Genomic DNA, 22,482 nt, shown 5'->3' on the forward strand with positions numbered 1-22,482 from the left:
GAACTTCCAATACTATGTTGAAGAGTAACGGTGATAGTGGACAGCCCTGTCTAGTCCCTGATCTGAGGGGAAATGCTTTCAACTTCTGTCCATTGAGTATGATGTTGACTGTTGGTTTGCTATATATGGATTCCACTATCTTAGGAATTTCCCATCTATTCCCATTTTTTGTAGGGATTTGAGCATGAATGGATGAATGGGTATTGGATTTTGTCAAAGGCTTTCTCTGCATCTATTGAGATAATCATGTGGTTTTTGGCTTTGCTTTTATTGATGTGGTGAATGACATTGATTGACTTACAGATGTTGAACCAACCTTGCATCCCTGGATGAATCCCACTTGGTCATGATGAACAATCTTTTTGATATGCTGCTGTATCCGGTTGGCCAAGATCTTTAATATTTTGGCATCTATGCTCATCAGAGATATTGGTCTGTAGTTTTCCTTTTTTGTTGTGTCTCTATCTGCTTTGGGTATCAGAGTGATGTTGGCTTCATAGAAAGTGGAAGGGAGTGTCCCTGTTTCTTTGATCTTATGGAAAAGATTTAGGAGTATGGGTATTAACTGTTTCCTGAAGGTTTTATAGAATTCGTTTATGAAGCCATCTGGTCCAGGACTTTTGTTGTTGGGGAGATTCTTAATAATAGTTTCAATTTCTTTGTCTGTGATTGGTGCATTTAGGTTTTGTAGTTCTTCTTGGTTCAGTTTTGGAAGGGCATATGCTTCAAGGAATTCTTCCATTTCTTCCAGATTTTCTAGCTTGGTGGCATAGTTCTTCATAGAAGTCTCACATGATTTTCTGGATTTCTGTGGTGTCAGTTGTGATATCTCCTCAATCGTTTACAATTCTATGAATTTGACTCTTCTCCTTTTTTTGTTTAGTGAGTCTGGCTAGGGGTCTGTCAATGTTGTTTAATTTTTCAAAGAACCAACATTTGGCTTCATTGTTCTTCTGTATGGTTCTCTTATTTTCGATGTTGTTTATTTCTGTTCTAATTTTAGTGATTTCTGTCCTTCTGGTTTCTTTAGGGTTCCTTTGTTCCTCTTCCTCTAAATCCTTATGGTGTGCAGTAAGGTTGTTTATTTGGGTTTTTTCTTGTTGCTTCATATGTGATTGTATGACTATGAGTTTCCCTCTCAGTACTGCTTTAGCTGGGTCCCAAACATTTTGATAGGTTGTGTCTTCATTTTCATTTTTTTCCAGGAACATTTGTATTTCCTGTTTGAGTGTCTCTCTGACCCAGTGGTTCTTAAGGTTCATGTTGTTTAGTTTCCAAATTATGTGACTTTTAATAATTTTCTGTTTGTTGTTAAATGTTAGTTTTAGTCCACTGTGGTCTGAGAAGATACTTGGGATGATTTCAATGCTCTTGAATTTATTGATGATGTCTTTGTGGCCTAACAAGTGGTCTATCCTTGAGTATGTGTTGTGTGGATTTGAAAAGAATGTGTATTCCAATTTCTGGGGGTGAAGACCTCTGAAAATGCCCAACAGGTCTAGTCTGTCCATCTCTTCATTTAATTCTCTTGTTTCTTTGTTGATTCTTTGTTTTGTTGATCTAAGTGTGAGAGTGGGGTGTTAAAGTCTCCCACTATTTTTGTATTACTATTGATGTATTTTTGAAGTTCTTTGAGAAGGTGTTTGATGTATTTAGATGGTCCCTCATTGGGTGCATAGATGTTAATAATTGTTAAATCTTCTTGGCTGATTGATCCTTTAATCAATATGTACGACCTTGCCTATCTTTTATTACTTTATTTAATTTAAAATCTATTGTGTCAGAGATGAGAATGGCTGTTCCTGCCTTTTTTTGTGGTCCATTAGCCTGCAGGATAGTTTTCCATCCTTTCTCTTTAAGTCTGTGTTTATCTTTTTAGGTCAAGTGGGATTCTTGCAAGCAGCATATGGTTGGGTTATGTTTTCTGATCCATCCCCCCCACCCTGTGCCTTTTGATGGGTGAGTTTAAGCCATTGACATTTACTGATATTATGGATTTAATGTGTTGTAGTGCCATTGTTCAACAAGTTTTTATTTGATACGTTGCAAGTATTATAGTGATGTTCTTGTTTATAAGAGGTCTTTTACAACCTCTTTCAGGGCCAGTTTGGTGATAGTTGCTTCCTTTAACTGTTGTTTGTCTGAGAAGGTTTTGATGACTCCATCTAGTTTGAATGAAAGTCTAGCGGGATATATTATCCTTGGTTGAAACCCTTTTTCATTCAGGGCTCGATAGATATCTTGCCATTCTCTTCTGGCGTTTAGAGTTTGGGTAGAGAAGTCTGCTGATAGCCTTATAGGTTTTCCCCTGTATGTGACTTTTTGTTTCTGTCTTGCAGCCTTTAGGATCCTTTCTTTATCCTTACTTCTTTTCATTGTGACTATGATGTGTCTTGGTTTCCTCAGGTCTGGGTTGATTCTTTGGGACTCTCTGAGCCTCATGGATCTTAATGTCCTTTCTGTTGTTGAGGCCTGGGAAGTTTTCTTCTATAATTTCCTGTAGAATGCTTGCTTCCCCTTCCTCTCTTTCTGCCTCTGGCAGGCCAATTATACAAATGTTACTTCTTTTGAGATCATCCCATATGTCTCTGCTGTTTTTTTTTTAGTGTCTCTCAGTCTCTTTTTGAGCTCTTTCACCTCCTTCCTAGTTTTCTCTAGCTCATCCTCTGTCTGGCTAATTCTGTTTTCTGCTTCTGCTAGTCTGCTTTCCCTTCCCTTGGCTGCTTTCTTCATTACTGCTTTTTCAGTTTTCAGTTCTCTAATTGCCTCAAGGTAGTTAGTATTTTCCTTGAGGGTCTCTTTTGTTGTTTCCCTACTACTGCTATTCCTTTCTTCTAAAGTTGTTTTCATTTCTATGATTAATACATTTATTATTGCTGGCATGCTTTTCTTATCTATGGTTTCTTCTGGATGATTTGTAGTTTCTTCTAGGCTCTTGTCTTCATTCATTGTATTAGCAGATTTATTTGCTCTTGATCTACCCATTTTAATGTGTTTTTTATTTTTATTTTCTGTTGTTCCTCAGTTGCTTTGTTTTATGTACAAGCCACACTATACTAAATACCTTTATGACAAATGCAATCACCACCCTCAGAAATTACAATAATAATTAAAGCAATGACTGAAGCAGTTTAACCAATACCAGTTAGTCCCATAATGTCTCCAGTTCAAGAAAAAATATCAACCAAATCTAAATTAAAAAGAAAGAGAAAGGAAAAAAGTGATAGCAGGAATAGACAATTATGCAAATCTACTGTCCACTGTAGATTCTAGGGGTAGCAAGATTGGAAGGGGAAGTAGAGCAGAGACACACACAAAGAGAGTGCACTCTGAATCAGACTTCTTTCCTGAAATAGTTCACAAATAAGTATCAGTGAATTCAGAAGGCAGAGGGAGGAGGAAGGAGAAAGGAAGACAGGGGAAAAAAAAAGAGAGAAAAAAAGAAGGAAACAGAAAAAACAAAAGCAGTGAAAGGAGAGTTGTGTATATATATATATATATATATATATATATATATATATATATTTTTTTTTTTTTTTTAATTGTCTTGGAGGTGGGAGAAGGGCGATAGTGTATAGAGGAGGTATGAATAGTGAGACAAGTTTCTCTCACAGTGGGTGATAATTCTTGTTGTCTAGCAATGGAAAGTATACTAAGAGTTAATTTTGGTCACCTGAGGGGGGGAAGGGATATGCATGTATATATAATAGTATTTGTAAAATAGAACAGAGTAAAAAGCCCAAGCAGTGGGTCTACAGCTTGGACAGCTTCCTGTTAGCCTATGTAAGTTCAGTCTAGACAACTGATTGAGAAAGAAAACACAATACAGAAGAACCGTGAAAAAAGAAAAAAAAAAAAACCTTTCAAGCAGTATCTCCCAGGCTGGGTGGGGCTTGCTTGATTAGCTAATTGTCACTTGAATGGGTCTAAGTCCCTTACTCAGAGAAACAACAGAAATAGCCTAGAAATTTGGAAGCAGGGTTTAATGGCACCCAGGTGGGCCAGGAATCTTGGTAAAGAAAGGAGCTCCACAGGGAGCCTGCTAGCAGCAGCTCCCTACCCCCAGGGTCTGGTTATGGGGAGAGGGGGGTTGAGAGGAATAATCCAGAAATTTCCTTTCTTTTTGCTCTAATTTTTAACCCAAAGTGAATTATAATCACCTCCCTTGTCTATCTTTAGGATGCCTCCTTGCTTGTCCTGCTGAAGGCCAGGATTTCAAGGCTTTCTAGCAGTTGATGTCAGAGCCCAAGGGTGTTGCTACATTCCAGTTGTCATCTTGCCTCTGCCCCAAGGAACAGTTCTGAAGCACATTTTTTTAAATTTCTTTTTATTTGAGTCCTGGTACCTCACATATGCACAGTAGTACTGCACCTGGTCTGCTTATTATTTGCTACCAGGGTTAGTACTGGGGATCCACCCCAAACACCTCCACTGTTCCAGGTGGCCTCTTAATTAAATTATTTATTTATTTATTTATTTTTCTATTTATTTACTTATTTTTAGGACTGGGGAGATAGCATGATGGTTATGCAAAAAGTCTTTCATGCTGAGACAACAAAGGTCCGAGGTTCAATCCTTAGCCCCACCATTAACTAGAGCCGAGCAATGCTCCGTTCTCTCTTTCTTACTCTGTGTCTCTTATTAAAATAAATAGGTAAAATATTATTCTTTTTTAATTAGATGGAGGTTGAGACAGACAAAGAGATATTTTCTTTCAATCACTCTCTAGTGTATTTCTTGGACTAGACCCAACCCTGTAGCCAGTCAGAATGGGTTCAGGCATCACATCATTCTCTCTTGAGCTCCAGCACACTCAGAGCTGTTTAACTGTGATTTCCTTCTTGGTGAAACAACACATAAGCTACTGAAGCTATTGTGCATTAGAGGTGAGAGCCTGGCATGGCTGCACTGTTAGGGGTGGAAACCTACACTTTAGGCCATTGTGTTAGGCCAGTCATAATATTGAGCTGGCTGGCTTTTGAGTCTGGATCACTAAGAAAATACTTAGAATAAGTGAATGTCGGAAGTGTATTTATAATCTAGGCTTAATCTAGGTGTGAAGCTTACCAGTTGCTAGTACACGTGCCAGCCTCACTGAAGTTAGTGATGTTATGGAGCGTTACCAAATACTCTTTGGTATGGAAGTTAGGTAGATAGATTCAATTTTAAAAGTCCATGGAGAAGAAAATGTACATAGGCAGTAATGTTTCTTACATTAATTCTACCATGAATTACTATTTTGAAATGTTAAATGTTATTATATCAGCTACTAAAGCATTTTATAGACCACAGATATTTCATTGATTTCAGATATTAATGGTTTTGGATTAAACAGTATAGCAGTTTCCTTTTTTTTCCCCCCCACAGCCACATACACTCTCCATTTCTTCAGTTTTGTCACTTCACGAATTTTATAGAGGGCCAGGTGGTGGTGCACCTGGTTGAGAGCACATGTTACAATGACCTGGATTTGAGCCCCCATCCCTACCTGCAGGGGGACAGCTTTGCAAGTGGTGAAACAGGGTTGCAGGTGTCTGTCTCTTTCCTGCTCTATCTCTCTGTCTCCTCTAGATTTCTGGCTGTCTTTGTCCAATAAATAAATAAATATGATAAAAAAGAATTTTGTAGAAATAAAGTTATGCAGCATGGACCTTGTGGGAGTGATTTTTAATACCGTTCATAGTTTCTAATTACTTATACAAGTCATATATACAGACATAGTTTGTTCCTGTTTGCCTCTAAATAGTATTCCATGGCACAAACAGACTCCAGCTTGCTTGACCAATCATACTACCTTTGTGATATATATATAATATATATATGCATATATATATGTGTGTATATAATAAAGGCATATTTGTTATAAATATGCATTTGTAGATTTTTATTGTGTGAACATAAGTTTCATTTGATAGGAGTATCAAGAGTTAGGTTGCTAAATCTTATGGTAGTTGGTTGCATGTTTAGTTTTATAAGAGACTGGTCACTTGTTTTTCAAACTGTTCCATTTTTCATTGTCACTACGTAGGTGTGAGTAATCTAGCTTCTCCAAATTTTTACCTGTATTTGATATTTTCATTTAAAAAAATATTAGTGATTTAATAATGATTAACAAGATGTGGCATAACCATCAGAGTTCCGTGTCACATCCCCTCCATTGGAAACTACTCTGTTTTTATCCTCCTGGCAGTATAGACCAAATTTCTTTATGGGGTGCAGAAGGTGGGAGTTCTGGCTTTCATATCTGTTTTCGCTGAATATGGGTGTTGAGGTGTTGTCACTCTTGTTCATCTTCCTCCCATTATTCTAGTTTTTTTTAAAGATTTTTAAAATATTTATTTATTTCTCCTTTTTTGCCCTTGTTTTTTATTGTTGTAGTTATTATTGTTGTTGTTATTGATGTCTTTGTTGTTGGATAGGACAGAGAGAAATGGAGAGAGGAGGGGAAGACAGAGAGGGGGAGAGAAAGATAAACACTTGCAGACCTGCTTCATCACTTGTGAAGCGACTCCCCTGCAGGTGGGGAGCCTGGGGCTGGATCCTTAGGCTGGTCCTTGAGCTTTGCACCACCTGCATTTAATCCGCTGCACTGCCGCCCGACTCCCCCATTATTCTGATAGGTATATTGTAGCATCTCATTGGTTTTTATGTATTTTTCTCATTATTTGTTAATGGCAGAGAGAAGGAACCTGAAAGTCACCCTGGCACATGGGATGCCACAAGTTGAACTCAGGATCTCATTCATGTTTAAAAGTTAAACACTTTATCCACTGAGCTTTATCCTGGCTCCTCACTGTGTTTTTCATTTGCATTTCTCTTACAACTAGCGTTGAGTATCTTTATGTGCTTGTCTTCTTCTACCTATCATTCCAGTGAAATGGCTCAATGGAATTTTACCATTTTCTAGTGGAGGATGTTATTATTTATTTATTTATTTATTTATTTATTATTTCTTTATTGGGGAATTAATGTTTTACATTCAATAGTAAATATAATGGTTTCTACATGCATAACATTTGCCAGTTTTCCATATAACAATACAACCCCCCCAGGTCCTCTATCATCCTTTTTTGACATTTATTCTGTCCCCCCACCCACCCCAGAGTCTTTTACTTTGGTGTAATATGCCAATTCCAGTTCAGATTCTACTCATGTTTTCTCTTCTAATCTTGTTTTTCAACGTCTGCCCGAGAGTGAGATCATCCCATATTCAGAGGATGTTTTTTAATTCCTCAGGCTTGAGTCTTTTTTTTTTTTTGCATACTCCACATACTAGTTCTTGAGCTCTCAAATAGACTCACACAAGTGCCAAACCAGATTTTTACAGTGATGCAGGGAAAGTTACAGTTTAATAAGTCAGACTGGATATCAAAAAAATAAACATTTAAAAACTAAGTTTAAAGCTTACACACTGCTCAAAATTGATCTCATAAGTTCTAAATTTAAAACTTATAGAAACAGTTAAAGAAAAATAAACTTAGAAAGTAACAAATGAGAAAAATTGGATATAGAGTAAAAAAACTTTCATAATTGATACTAAAAAATAGTAACCAAGAGGAAAAATAAAAAAACATGAAAAATTAGATTTTTACCAAAATATAAAATTATACTTGCAGAAGGTGATCAAAAGACAAATTGCAGAACACACAGGAAAGTATTTGTAAATCAGCATATACAATGAACTGGAAGAGGGCTTGAACTGCAAGTATTTAACAAGCAGTGAAACCTGGCAGGAGTTTTATAGCAAATTTTTTTTTTAATGGGTGGAGGGTGGTGAAGATGCTCTCTTTAAAAGGGTTCTTGTGAGATGTTTGCCAAGTGAATGAGATCATTGCAGGCTGGGAGTCTGGGGCAAATGGAATAGCAGAAAGTCTCTGGTCATTTCAATTAAGTTTAAGGGAGGTAGGTGGGGGGGGGGGGTGATATTCAGCAGAAGAGAATTAGAAAAGAGAAAGCATGAGACACACATTTCTAATCTGGTTGAATTGTTCCGAATAATCACTTAGGTTTTATGGATCACAGGTCACCAAGATGGGAAGAAGAGAAATCTCTCTTTTACTTTGCTGTCCCCACACTCTTTATTCCTAAGATGGGATCACAGCAAGAGTGAAAAGATTTTGATGTACTTGCACAAACAGCTGTTCTATTAAGTAGGACTCATGATCTTAAATTTACCAGTAGCATACAGCTACACAACAAACAGACTTTTTTTTCATTTAAAAGCAGGTTTGCTTTTTCTTTCAGGCAGATAATGAGAATCTTTTTTCCCACATTGTTCAACTGACAAAGAAGTGGTAGATTTTTCTCTATAATTTGCTATTATCCTCAAACTCAAAAGCAAACCCAAATGCCATCAGTAGTTATAAAATGAGATGTGTTTGAAAATGGAAATTTGACCACTTTAAATAGCAAAATCTTCATTTCCATTAGAATTTTATGAACTATCTATAGATTGGGATAAAAAGTCCACTATTCTGTAATCTGCTTCATTGCACCAGACAAGATGATGAAAACAAAGACAATTATTTGTACTGGAAATAGCATATTTCATTAAGTATTTCATGCATGAATATAACCACATTGGTGGCACTGCCTTCACTGGATTTACAACATCTAGCTTACAGAGAGGACTGCTATTTCAGACAAGAAGATTTGTCTCTGGATATCTTTCTTGTATATTTTTTTAATTATTCACTTAAAACATAACATTTTTACAATTGACTGATATTCAATAAACTAGATAGTCTAATTCGGTAATAATCTTTTCTGTCAACTTGCAAAAGGCTACTAATTAAAAGGCAAAGTTAAGTTATTTCATTACTTTTTTAATTTAAAAAATATATATTTACTTATTTATTCCCTTTTATTGTCCTTGTTGTTTTGTGGATGTAGTTATTATTGATGTCGTTGTTGTTAGATAGGACAGAGAGAAATGGAGAGAGGAGGTGAAGACAGAGAGGGGGAGAGAAAGATAGGCACCTGCAGACCTGCTTCACCGCCTGTGAAGCGACTCCCCCACAGGTGGGGAGCCGAGGGCTCGAACCGGGATCCTTATGCTGGTCCTTGCACTTTGCACCACGTATGCTTAACCTGCTGTGCTACTGCCTGACTCCCTCATTACTTTAATAAAAGAAAATAAGAATAAAGGTTGAATAAGTTGTTGTGAGAGAATAAGACTCAGGTAAGAAACAGACATTAATGGGTCTCTTGAACATGACAGCAGAACTAAGATATTTGACTAAAAATACAGGATATATAGTGGTTTTGAAAAACATCAGATTGAAAGGAGCTTATTAAAAAATTTTAAAAAATAGTCACAAATTTATAGCTGTGAATCTCCCAAGTAGGTAACAAATCTAAGGGGTCAGGCCATGGCACACCTGGTTAAGCACACACAACACAGTGAGCAAAGACCCAGGTTCAAGCCCATGGTCCCCACCTGCAGGGCGAAAACTTCAGGAGTGGTGAAGCAGGGCTGCAGGTATCTCTCTGTCTCTCTCCTTATCTACCTCCTCCTCTCCTCTCAACCTCTCTATGTCTATCCAATAATAAAGAAATAAAAATATAAAAAAGAAAAATGCTGGGAGTCAGGCTGTAGTGCAGCGGGCTAAGCGCAGGTGGCCCAAAGCACAAGGACCGGCATAAGGATCCCGGTTCGAACCCCGGCTCCCACCTGCAGGGGAGTTGCTTCACAGGCGGTGAAGCAGGTCTGCAGGTGTCTATCTTTCTCTCCTCCTCTCTGTCTTCCCCTCCTCTCTCCATTTCTCTCTGTCCTATCCAGCAACGACAACAACAATAATAACTACAACAATAAAACAACAAGGGCAACAAAAGGGAATAAATAAAATAAAAATTTTTAAAAAAATTTTTTAAAAAGTTTTTAAAAAAATGCTGTAAGTAATCAATCTAGACAGAATCTAGGTTTTTATTATTTTTTTTTATTGAGATAAAAGTAGTGTGGATAGGAAACCAAAGAATTTAAAATATATTTTCAAGGTGATTTGAAGAGTTGAATATAGTCATAATTTTGCCTGTTTAAGTTTCTCCTCAAGAAACTTATTCTGCTTTCTGTGGAGGAGCCTATCAAATACCCATATATCCTAAACCTAGTTTAAGAAATAAAGTTTACCACTACCTTTTAAAGTCATTTGTGTGTGTTCATCACTTTTCCCATCTAGTTATCCTGCATTTGGCATGCATTTTCCTTTATTTTTCCATGAGAGATTGCAGCCTGATAATGTCTTTGTTTGAGCGCTTCCCTTGCCTACATGCCAACTGAAGACACGAGTAAGAGTTCTAGTGTATGTCCCGTGTCTGATTGACATACATGAGAATATTCCCCAGTTGGTATGATAGCACAAAGTTGGGGAGATGAAAGCACATTTTATGTTAGCAGAGGCTCAAAAATACTTGGAGCACTAGAATGCACATATGTTATCTTTGAACTGATGCCAATCCTAAAAGAATATAAAGAAATATGAAACTGCCATATAGTATGAGATATTGTCATTATGATCATACATTCTTATGGGTCAGCCATACTTATTTCTCTTAAAACAAATTTGACTATATAAATTGCTACCCAGAGATTCTAAATATACTTCTCAAGATCAATAATAACTATTGTCTATATTGTATTTGAGATGAAATTAGTCATTAAATATGTGCCCAGCATAGACCAAGTACTTCTAAAATGTTAGTTTATCATGTTTTTGTTACTATTCTTGCTATCATGGCTGTTGCCTCTATTTCGCTAGTGATATGCTACTAACCTATTGAAATAAATACAGTGGTCAGAGATATTGCTATAGGGAGCCAGGCAGTGTCTCATCTGGTTAAGTGTACACATTATAGTGTGCAAGGACCAAGGTTCAAGGCCCTGGTCCCCAACTATAGAGGGAAAGCTTCATGAATGGTGAGGCAGGGCTGCAAGTGTCTCTCTCCCTTTTCTCTCACTTTCTCTCTGTTTCTATCCAACAATAAATGAATGAGGTATTTAAAAATAAACTTAAAAAAGAGATGTTGCTGTATAGTCTAGATCAATCTTGAAGTGTTAATGATAAAACACTACTTATTTTGATATTTTCCATGTACATAGGGCTTGTGTATGCCATAGAATTCAATTTTTGCATAATCTTTTCTCTTTCCATCCCCTTCTGAGTAATCCCTTCTTAACCAACCCCTCTATATTCCCTGAAATATGAAGGCACAGCTGATGGTCAGCACTGTTACTTATCAATGTTTCTTTTCTCCCTGAGACCCCCTAAACCAGACCTGGCACAGCATAAGGTGGAGTCATGTGACTGATTCTGGCCAACAACATTCTTTCTGTTTGGCCAGAGGCAATGAAAAGTCCCTGCAACACTTCCTCTCCACTATTCCAACCTTTGGGTACATGATTGCTCAGCAATTTGTTTGGCTTTGTATGTTAACTCTCCTTTCAGCCACCAGGTTCCAGATGCCATCAGGATGATGGCCAGGCTTCCCTGGACTTCCAATGTGTCTTGGAGCTCTGCTTCCCCAGAGACCCACCCTACTAGGGAAAGAGAGAGGCAGACTGGGTGTATGGATCGACCAGTCAACGCCCATGTTCAGCGGGGAAGCAATTACGAAGCCAGACCTTCTACCTTCTGCAACCCACAACGACCCTAGGTCCATGCTCCCAGAGGGATAGAGAATGGGAAAGCTATCAGGGGAGGGGATGGGATGTGGAGATTGGGTGGTAGGAATTGTGTGGAATTGTACCCCTCCTACCCTATGGATTTGTTAATTTATCCTTTCTTAAATAAAAAATAAATTAAAAAAAGAAAGAAAAGTTCCTACATGCTTCTTTGGGCTGGATTCATTCAGTATCAATGATAGAAAGTGTGGAACAAGTGAAGCAAAGTGATGGAAACATTGCCACATGGAGAATACACATCTAGGAGGTTGACATCTTACGTGGTAAACTTTGCATGAGCTAGAAATAACTCATAGATGCTATGTTACATAATTGTTTGAGGTTGTTTGCTTTCTAGCCTGACTGGACTAACAAAAAGTCCTTTACATTCCATGTAGACCAATACTAACAATTTATATATATATATATATATATATATGCACATTGCCTTTGTAAGGGACTGTCACTATGCTTTCACTAAAAGGATGAACATTGAGGAGATACATAGTTATTTCTTCTGGAGCCCAGTATTCTAATCTTTTAAAGATACATAAATACACATGATAAATTTCTCTTAGTGTTGTCAAATCAACACAAGCCATTAGCAAACTTAATTTGCATCTGATTATTTCTTGAACATTTAAAAATTTTTAAATTTATTTTGTATAGAGACAAGTGGAAATTTTGAGAGAAAATGAGGAGATTGAGAAGAAGAAAGAGAGATAACAGCAGAACTGTTTCACCACTTGTGAAACTTCCCTGCAGGTGAGGACTGGGGGCTTGAACTCAGGTCCTTAGTTGTACTGTGTACAGTCAGCTAGGTATACCACCACTCAGGCCCCTGTGTCTGACTTTCTAGAAAATGATTCTTATAAACAAAGCACTTAATTAGTTAACAGAAGTACTGTATGGCTGTTAGCTCACAATGTTATTGTGAATTAATTCTGAGTATAATGTATTAGTTCATTGCAGGGATTACTGTTGCCTACATACAAACACATTAATCTCTAATTCTCTGACAATCCAGGCACTACTGAAGTCATCTGGACAACAGTGAGCTAGCTCAGCAAAGTGAGTTTGGAGATTAGCAGATTGCTGTCAGTGGGTAGTTCTTTATCTAGGACTGAAAAAGTCGTGGTAAATACTGGCTGGGCAGAGTTCGTGTCAGACAGTTTTGACTAAATTATGCTGCAAGAAAGAAAAAAAATAATCTGCTTACTTCCTCTGAGGAATTTTCATCTTGGGTAGAGGCTCAAGGAGCAGCTCCTACTCAGCAATGCTGTGCTGTGGTAAGGAGAAGCTTGCAAAGGGCTGGGCCATAGCACACTGGTTAAGCAGAAAAAAAATCAGTTCCCAGCACCTCTGTAAGTCAGAGATGAGCACTGCTTCAGTAAAGACAAATAATTGGACAAATGATTGACATAGCAAGATTGTTTTTCTGAGAAGTAAGGTATATATTCTTAGGGGAATACTACTCTCCATTAGAAAACAGGGCATTGTGTTGTTTGGGACAAAACAGATAGAACTAGATGTAATTAAACTAACTGAGGAAGTAAAAAAGTGGAAGACAGGTGTTCTGGGAGGTGGTATAGTGGATGGAGTGTTGTTGGACTTTAAAGCACAAGGTCCCAAGTTCAATCCCAGACAGAACATGTACCAAAGTGATGTCTGGTTCTTTCTATCTCTCCTCCTATCTTTTTCATTAATAAATTTAAAAAATCTTTAAAAATAAGTGAAAGAGAGCTATTAAAAATAAATCCCCTTTTTAAAAATTGTGATTAGTAATAGGTTATACTATTACTATTCTGTTTCCTTCATCTCCCACTGGTAACCATCATAGGTCTTACCAACTCCTGGTCAGACACAAAGCTTTGGTGGAGGGTGTGGAGTCTTACACCGACCATGTAAAGCTGTGAAATTAAACCCCAATGGGGGTGCTGGTTATGCAGCAGGCTGAGCACACTTGTTACCGTGTTCAAGGACCTAGGTTCAAGCTCCTGGTCCCCACCTACTGGGGGAAAATATCACAAGTGGTGAAACATGGCTGCAGGTGAGTCTGTCTCTCTGCCTCTCTACCTTCTCAATTTCTAGCTCTCTATCCAATAAATAAAGAGAATAAAACACAAAAAAGAAATTAAACCCTTCATATCTGATAATTATAGAAAAATCAGTTAAATCACTAATTAAAACTGACTTTAAAGAATCATGTTAAGGGGAGTTGGGCGGTAGCATAGCAGGTTAAGCCCATGCGGAACGTGACGCTAAGCTCAAGGACCTGTGCAGGGATCCCGGTTCCAGCCCCCGGCTCCCCACCTGCAGGGGAGTCGCCTCACAGGCGGTGAAGCAGGTTTGTAGCTGTCTGTCTTTCTTTCCTCCTCTCTGTCTTCCCCATCTCTATATATTTCTCTCTGCCCTAACAATGATGGCATCAATAACAACATCAATAATAACTTTGATAACAATGAAAAAACAAGGGAAAAAAAGGGGAAATAAATAAAGAAGGAATCATGTTAATTAAGATAAGCCAGAGAGAGAAGGATGTATTTGTAATGAGCTCACTCATGAATAGAACTTCAGGAACAAGGACAGGGAAAACAAAAACAAAGTAAACGGTAGGCTGGCTTGGCGTTTTGTACTAAAGCAAAGGATTCTGGAGGAAGAAGAAAGAGAAAAGGGTGCTGGGAGAGCGGGCTCTGAGGTCCTGGCATATGATGATGACAGAGAAGATTCTAGGTTGGGGCAAAAGTGTTTTACAGCCACCTATCACGATGAGATGAGCGATCACACCTATGTGTCAACAACTTGACTGTCAACAATGAACTTTACAATTAAAGAAAGAAAGAGTGGAAGAGAGCTACCATACCATATAGCTTAACTCATGTTTGGATTATTGATTACAAAAACAAACTCACAGTAAAATAATAACAATAAAAACCAAACTGACTCTGAGACTATGGAAACTGTGGTGGTTATCAGAGGAAACACGTCTCCTATGTACTCTAATACAGTCTTAAAATATTATACACAAGTGCCAAGTAATTAAAAATCAGAAAATCTAATGAGGAGGGGGGCAGTAGCGCAGCGCAGGAGCCACAAAGCACAAGGACTAGCGTAAGGATCCCGGTTCCAGCCCTTGGCTCCCCACCTTCAGGGGAGTCGCTTCACAAGTGGTGAAGCTGGTCAGCAGGTGTCCAGCTTTCTCTCCCCCTCCTCTCTCCATTTTTCTCTGTCCTATCCAGCAACAACGACATCAATAATAACAACAATAATAACTACAACAACAATAAAACAAGGGGAAATTTAAAAAAAAAGAAATTGTAATGTATACTTTGTAGACATTCAGCCATCAACTTTTGATTAGAGAACTGAATCCATTTACATTTCAAGTATTCATGATAGATCAGATTTGCTAGTATCATCTTGTAAATGTTTTCTGACTATTTTGTAGTTCCTTGGCTCTCTCTTTGTGTTGTTATCATTTGAGAGATTATGATTTTCTTTTTCAGTATATCTATTAAAGATCATTTAAAAAAATCCTTTATTATTGGATTGAGGGGGAGGAGGAGATAGAAAGGAAGAGAGGGAGAGAGACACCTGCAGCCCTGCTTCACTACTTATAAAGCTTTCTTTCCTCCTGCAGGTGAGCACCAGGGGTTTGAACCCAGGTCCATGAGCTTGGTAACATGTGCGCTCAGCCAGGAGTGCCAGCATCTGGCCCCTGAGATTATCACTGGGGTCATCTGTCCAGGGAAGTTCAGTTGGCATCTGGAATCATGTTAGCATCTGGAACCTGGTGGCTGAAAAAAGAGTTAACATATAGAGCCAAACAAATTGTTGACTAATCATGACCTAAAGGTTGGAAAAGTTCATATGAAGAGTTAGGGGGGGTCTCTGTTTTGTAGATATTAGTCCTATTTTAGTTATTTTTTAAAATTCATCTGATTGTTCAGTTTTGAGTTTTCTGTACAAGTCAACTAATATGTCTTGTTTACATGCTGGTACTATTTAAGCCTGAGAGAGCTTTAAAAATGCAACACATACTGTTTCCAGAAATTTTAAGAACTTCCAGGAAAATCTAATGGGTCTAAGTTTATTGTTGCCTTTGACTTTTCTACAAAGTCTCCCTTTCACTGGAAATACCCTTCCCAAGGATTTTATGTAGGTTAGCTCATTTGTGTCATTCAGATCTTGACACAAATATCACATCCTCAGAGAGACTGCCTTCCATCCTCAGTCTACATCTGCATCCACAATCACTCTGTACTCATTTTCCGTTTGCTGGTTATCTTCCACTTGCAGCACAGACTCTGTGACAGTGACTTCTTTTTGACCATGTGTGGCTAATTATATCTATTTCTATCACATAATAGCCACTTATTATACACAAATATATGCATGCATAATAAAGTAAAATATTTGAATTTTAAATACATATATAAAGAAGAGATTTACTTTAACCAATATCTAAGAAAATACATTCACAGTCTAAAAGCTGATGTCATAGATTCTGTTTATATTGACAGCTGTGAAGTTATAAGAAAATAAAACTAGGAAACAGCACAAAAAAGGAGTATATAAATGAGAATATTGGCAAAAAAATGTGTCCTATAATTTCCAGCTAATGTAGGTATTTAAGAAAGATCTGAACCTATTGCACAAAACAAATAGACAAATGTTATTAACAACACTTATGAGTCACAACTAGCAGTGAATAGAGGCAAGGAACCAGCCACAAGGTCAAATGTTGACAGTGACAAACTCATAGTCATACTTTTACACTAGAGGAAAAATGACAAATGACCCTAAACCATCATAGGAACTATATTATGCTGAGCTTTAAGAGAAGAGAGTAGACAATCTATCAGTAGCAAATGGACCATCGTCTAAAGTATTAGTTGTTGTTGCTGGTAATCAGGATGGAGAGATTATACGTTTTAATATCTGACCTTATGGAACTAAATACTCTCTCAATAAATGGAGTTAATAGGCAACTGAACAAATATTTTAAGTACTTCATTCTGGAAATGTGGAAGAAGAAATGTCTCATGGGTTATTTTGGCAAAATTGCTCAATCTATTTGGACCTTGAGAGTTTGTTTGGAGGTTCTAGCAGGGGAGCTCAGCTACTTTCATACCCTCGACCAGTCATTCTCTATTTGGGGAAGGCCGTCCTCTTTGACCACCGAGCACACAGCTTCAGGAGGGACGCACATGGAGCGGTGAGGGAGGAAGGGGACACCCGCCTAGCCAGCCAGATCAGTCTAATCAACCCTGGCGATCAGTGGGGTCACAGATGTTGCTGCCAGATCGCCCTCACATCCATGCTCAATCTATTTGGTATCAATTGCTCACATGTCCAAAATTCGTGACTGATTATTATAAAGGACTCAGTTGAATGTTTGAGTAGGTTAAGAACCCAACTCAATGTTAAGTGTTTTATTTGTTTTCATGCCTTCCATACCAGTTATTTGAAGTTGTTATGATTAACCCTTGTCTTACGTGGCAATGTGACCCACTCTTGAAACAAACAAACAAAAAAATCAATAGAAAAAAAACCAGATAAATAAAACAAAACAAAAAACCACACAAATAAAAACTATTTATCTATACTTTTCAATTAAGAGTTGAGTTTTCCATCTTTTATATGAATAAGTCTAATAGTTCTTATCACAATGAGATGGTTCTTATCAAAAAGGGCCTGATTATTATTGCACGTGGTGTAGACAGAAGTATCGTATGCATTTGGGCAATAGAGTTCAGTGGCTAGGAAGAGGAGAGTATTATCCTTAATAATAGATATTAGTTTTGAACTTCTTAGGAATGTGTTGCTACCTTATCACTGCAGAGCACTGTGGGATTGTGCTGTCCTATTTCCCCAGGGTCCTATCAGTAGATAGTTACCTAATTAGCACACACTCATTCTTGCCTAGGATTTATTTGTACTGCAGATGTTTTTGTTTCATACATCATTCAGAACCTTCAGCAATCACAAAGTGGTAATAACCTTATCTGATAATTACACTAATAGATCTGTACTGTTTCATTGGGAGAAGACTGGAGAAGTGAAGTGTCTGACATGTACAAAGGGTAGTTCCAGTTGTATTCTTTTTGAAAAGCTGACATACAATGCAAGCAAAATTATAGCTTTGATTATAAATGTTACCTTATATGATCAACCTGATTAAATTCTTAATTCAACATTTTTTTTGGAATGAATATACATTCCCTGTCACTAAATCAAGGTTTCTCTTTTTCTTGTTCCAACTTATTTGGGTTTGTCAATTAGAACTGATATTTGAATAAATCAATATTATCCTAGGCCTTTAATTAGGAAAAGAGAATGATTATTTTCCTGTAATATACAAAACTAGCCATATAAGAATAGTTGTAAAAATCTATTAAAAGTGTACATATCAGATACATAGTGGTTTTTTGTTTATTTGTTTTGGTTTTTGACCAGAGTACTGCTCAGCTCTGGCTTATGTGTGGTGTTGTGGAGGATTGAACCTGGGACCTCAGAGCCCCAGGCATGAGAATTTGTTTGCATGGCTATTATGTTGTCTCCTCAACCCATGTAGTATATTCTCTGCTTCTCTGAACAAGTAGGTGAGGAGTATTGAATCCCTAAGGATGACCAACATATGAAATAAGGTCAAGAAGATGGGTGACAATCTGAAGAAAAATGAATGGAGAGGATCCCTGCTGGGACCCCTCCCCTCATACTCTTCCTTCCATACAGCATGGCATCCTAAGTAAATGTACCCACATAATTTCTACAGAAGATGTGTTTCATACAAATACAGTAAATGTGCCCAGGTAATTCCTAGAGAAGTTTTTTTTTTTTTCTTTATTGGGGGGATTAATGTTTTATAGTTGACAGGGAATACAATAGTTTGTACAAGCATAACATTTCCCAGTTTTCCACATAACAATACAACCCCCACTACGTCCTCCACCATCATGTTCCAGGACCTGAACCGCCCCCCCCCAACCCCAGAGTCCTAGTTTAGTGCAATACACCAACCCCAGTCCAAGTTCTGCTTATTGTTTTCTCTTCTGATCTTGTTGTTCAACTTATGCCTGTGAGTGAGATCATCCCACATTCATCCTTCTGTTTCTGACTTATCTCACTTCACATGATTCCTTCAAGCACCATCCAACCTGGGCTGAAAACAGTGAAATCACCATTTATTTAAAAAAAAAATTTATTGTCACCAGAGTTATCACTGGAGCTCAATACCTGGATGATGAATCCATTGCTCCAGGAAACAATTTCCTCCATTTTCCTCTCCCATTTTTAAATAGAGATAGAAAAATTGAGAGGGAATGGGGTGGGGAAGGAAGGAAGAGATAAAGAGAGACACCCTCAGCACTGCTTCGCAGCTCCTGAAACTTCCCCTGATAGGTGGGAAGCAGGGCATCGAACCCAGTTCATCATGCATGATAATGAGTGTGCTTACAAGTGTGCTGGTGCCTCATCTGCAAGTTCTGCTTTTTAAAATTTTTGCTTTAAAGATTCAGAATTTCATGGTACAACCAGCACTCTCTCACTCCCCCACCACCAGCTGACTTTTCTTCTTTTTTTTAATTTTTATGGAAGCAACCCAGGTGCCCAACAACAGATGAGTGACTGAGAAAGCTGTGGTATATATACACAATGGAATACTATGCAGCTATCAAGAACAATGAACCCACCTTCTCTGACCCATAGAGCTAGAAGGAATTATGTTAAGTGAGCTAAGTCAGAAAGATAAAGATGAGTATGGGATGATCCCACTCATCAACAGAAGTTGACTAAGAAGACCTGAAAGGGAAACTAAAAGCAGGACCTGACCAAATTGTAAGTAGGGCACCAAAGTAAAAACCCTGTGGTGAGGGGTAGACATGCAGCTTCCTGGGCCAGTGGGGGGTGGGAGTGGGTAGGAGGGATGGGTCACAGTCTTTTGGTGGTGGGAATGGTGTTTATGTACACTCCCAGCAAAATGTAGACATATAAATCACTAGTTAATTAATATGAAAGGGGGAAAATCAATTGTATGTCTCAAAGTTTTTTAAAACACAAACTGAATCTTTTTAATATATTGGCTGTGTATTTGATATGCAGACTCTCTCAAAAGCCTAGACCAAGTAGATCAGAAGCATCCAATAGCACAGCTATATACAAGATACTGGGTACTGTACAGCAAACCATAACAAAAGGACTTTTCCAAGTTAACCCAATTACCAAATAATGTGATGATAACATTAACTATCCATTGTCTTTTTGGACCCTAAGACAGCAGGAACCTCACATCTCCACTATAGAGCCCCTACTTCCCCCAGTCCTGGAACCCTTGGATAGGGCCCACTTTCCCGAATGCGTCGCCCAATCCATATCAAATAATATTGCATCCGCCGATCACAACCTAACCAACGCAACGATTGCCACCTCAACATGCTTCACTTCAGACTGTGTCCAGAGACTTCACGTGTGGAATGACAACCCTTCAGCTTCATTACTCGGGTGAGACCTTTCTTTCATAGTATACTCTAATTTCATCTCAGGTGGTTCACTTTCTAATAAAGTCCCAAAACCTAGATATACACCAGTTTCTGTGAGAGAGAGCATATCTTCACACGTATCTATAAACTACTGCAAAATATATACCTGAAAGCAGAAGTACACTAGAGTTTGCAGTGAGTACCTCCCTAACACTTCTTCTCCACTATTCCAAGCTTTGGGTCCATGATCGCTCAACAATTTGTTTGGCTTTGTATCTTAACTCTCTTTTCAGTCACCAGGTTCCAGATGCCATCAGGATGCTGGCCAGGCTTCCCTGGATTGAAGACCCCACCAATATGTCCTGGAGTTCAGCTTCCCCAGAGACACACCCTACTAGGGAAAGAGAGAGGCAGACTCGGAGAGGCAGACTCGGAGTATGGACTGACCAGTCAATGCCCATGTTCAGCAGGGAAGCAACTACAGAAGCCAGACCTTCTACCTTCTGCAACCCACAATGACCCTGGGTCCATGCTCCCAGAGGGATGGAGAATGGGAAAGTTATCAGGGGAGGGGGTGGGATATGGAGATTGGGTGGTGGGAATTGTGTGGAGTTGTACCCCTCTTACCCTATGGTTTTGTTAATTAATCCTTTCTTAAATAAAAAAAAAAAAGAAAAAGAAAAAGAAACACTGACAAAATCATAGGATAAGAGGAGTATAATTATGGGCTGGGTGGTGACGCACCTCATTGAGCACACATGTCACAATGCTCAAGGACCCAGGTTCGAGCCCCCCAGTCCCCACCTGCAGGGGGAAAGCTTTGCAAGTGGTGAAGCAGGGCTGCAGGTGTCTCTCTGTCTCCTTCCCTCTCTGTCTCCCCCTTCCTCTTGACCTCTGACTGTCTCTATCCAGTAAATAAATAAAGATAATAAAAAACATTTTTAAAAGAGGAGTACAATTCTACACAATTCCCACCACCAGAACTCCATATCCCACCATCTCCCCTGATAGCTTCCCTGTTCTTTAACCCTCTGGGAGTGTGGACTCAGGGTCATTATGGGGTGCAGAAGGTGGAACGTCTGGTTTTTATAATTGCTTCCCAGCTGAACATGGACATTGGCAGGTTGATCCATACTCTCAGCCTGTCTCTTTCTTTCCCTAAGGGGCAGGGCTTTCCTGTTACACTTTCCTCAGTCACTGCAAAGCTAACCTTATCAAAATAAGGACAACAAAGCTGAATAAAAGACTTGAAGACTTTAATGATGACTCTTTAGTCACTATCAAGCCACACCTAGGGTGGGCCCTAGTTGGGGAATCCTGGCATACTCAAACAGAAAAGATGGGCCTAGACCTTGAATAGATCCCTCTCTCCATTGTTACCTGTTATCTCCATTAAGAACAACACAATGGACCACTTTGGGGGCCCCCATAGGGCCTTGCCCTCAATGTGGATCAACGATGGTAGAGAATGTTCCATCTTCTAAAGGGAGGTTGGATAACATACTCTATCTACTGAGGAAGATGTCTCCTGAAATTGGCGCAGTTTGGAACATTCCTACTCATGACCACAGAATGCGAGCTCAGACCTACAGAGATGCATTGGTTACATAGGCTCGTAAGCTGAATATGGACCCCCAGATCAAATAGACTGTAAAGTCAACAATATTTATAGACTTTTACTGTATTTGGGAGCTACTCTCTTCCCTGGTCCAACTTTCTAGCCCTTTTTCCAGCCATGACATCATTTCCCCAGACAATAACTTGGGCCCACCTGCGTATCAAATGTCAGGTTCAGGAAAAACTAATATAGTCATGGGCCCTTTGGAATATAACTAATATAGGCCTACTAGCTATCTACGAAATGGAAATCACCATTTTTAATAGCTGAGTAGTATTTCATAGTGTATATAGACCACAACTTGTTCAGCCACTCATCTGTTGTTGTACACCTGGGTTGCTTCCAGGCTGTGGCTATTACAAACTGTGCTTCTATGAACATAGATGTACACACATCTTTTTGGATGGTTGTTCTGATTCCTTAGGACATATACCCAGGAGAGAAATTGCGGTGTCATAGGACAGGTCCATTTCTAGCCTTCTGAGAGTTCCTAGAGAAGTTTTGTTTCATACAAACACAGTAAATAATCTGAAATCCCTACAGCTAAACATAGACTTAGAAGTTCTTTGTTGATTTGACCTCCTACCATTGCTCTCCTTGATCCCGTGTTGGTGGCATGATGTGACTTCCCCCAAGCTAGTTGTGATGTGAGGGAATCAAGACTTGCATTATTTTACTCTCTTCTCATCACTCCTATTGTTATTTCATATTATTATTTTTATTAT

General features: G+C 38.6%; 1 long non-coding RNA gene across 1 annotated transcript in view; it reads left to right on the forward strand.

The window, feature by feature from the left end:
- Positions 1-22,482, forward strand: part of LOC132534264 (uncharacterized) — a 346,152-nt gene that overhangs the window by 41,500 nt on the left and 282,170 nt on the right. The gene's annotated exons all lie outside the window — the stretch shown is intronic.

This window comes from Erinaceus europaeus, chromosome 18 (genome assembly GCF_950295315.1).
Source record: "Erinaceus europaeus chromosome 18, mEriEur2.1, whole genome shotgun sequence".
In the NCBI taxonomy this organism is placed as follows: Eukaryota; Metazoa; Chordata; class Mammalia; order Eulipotyphla; family Erinaceidae; genus Erinaceus; species Erinaceus europaeus.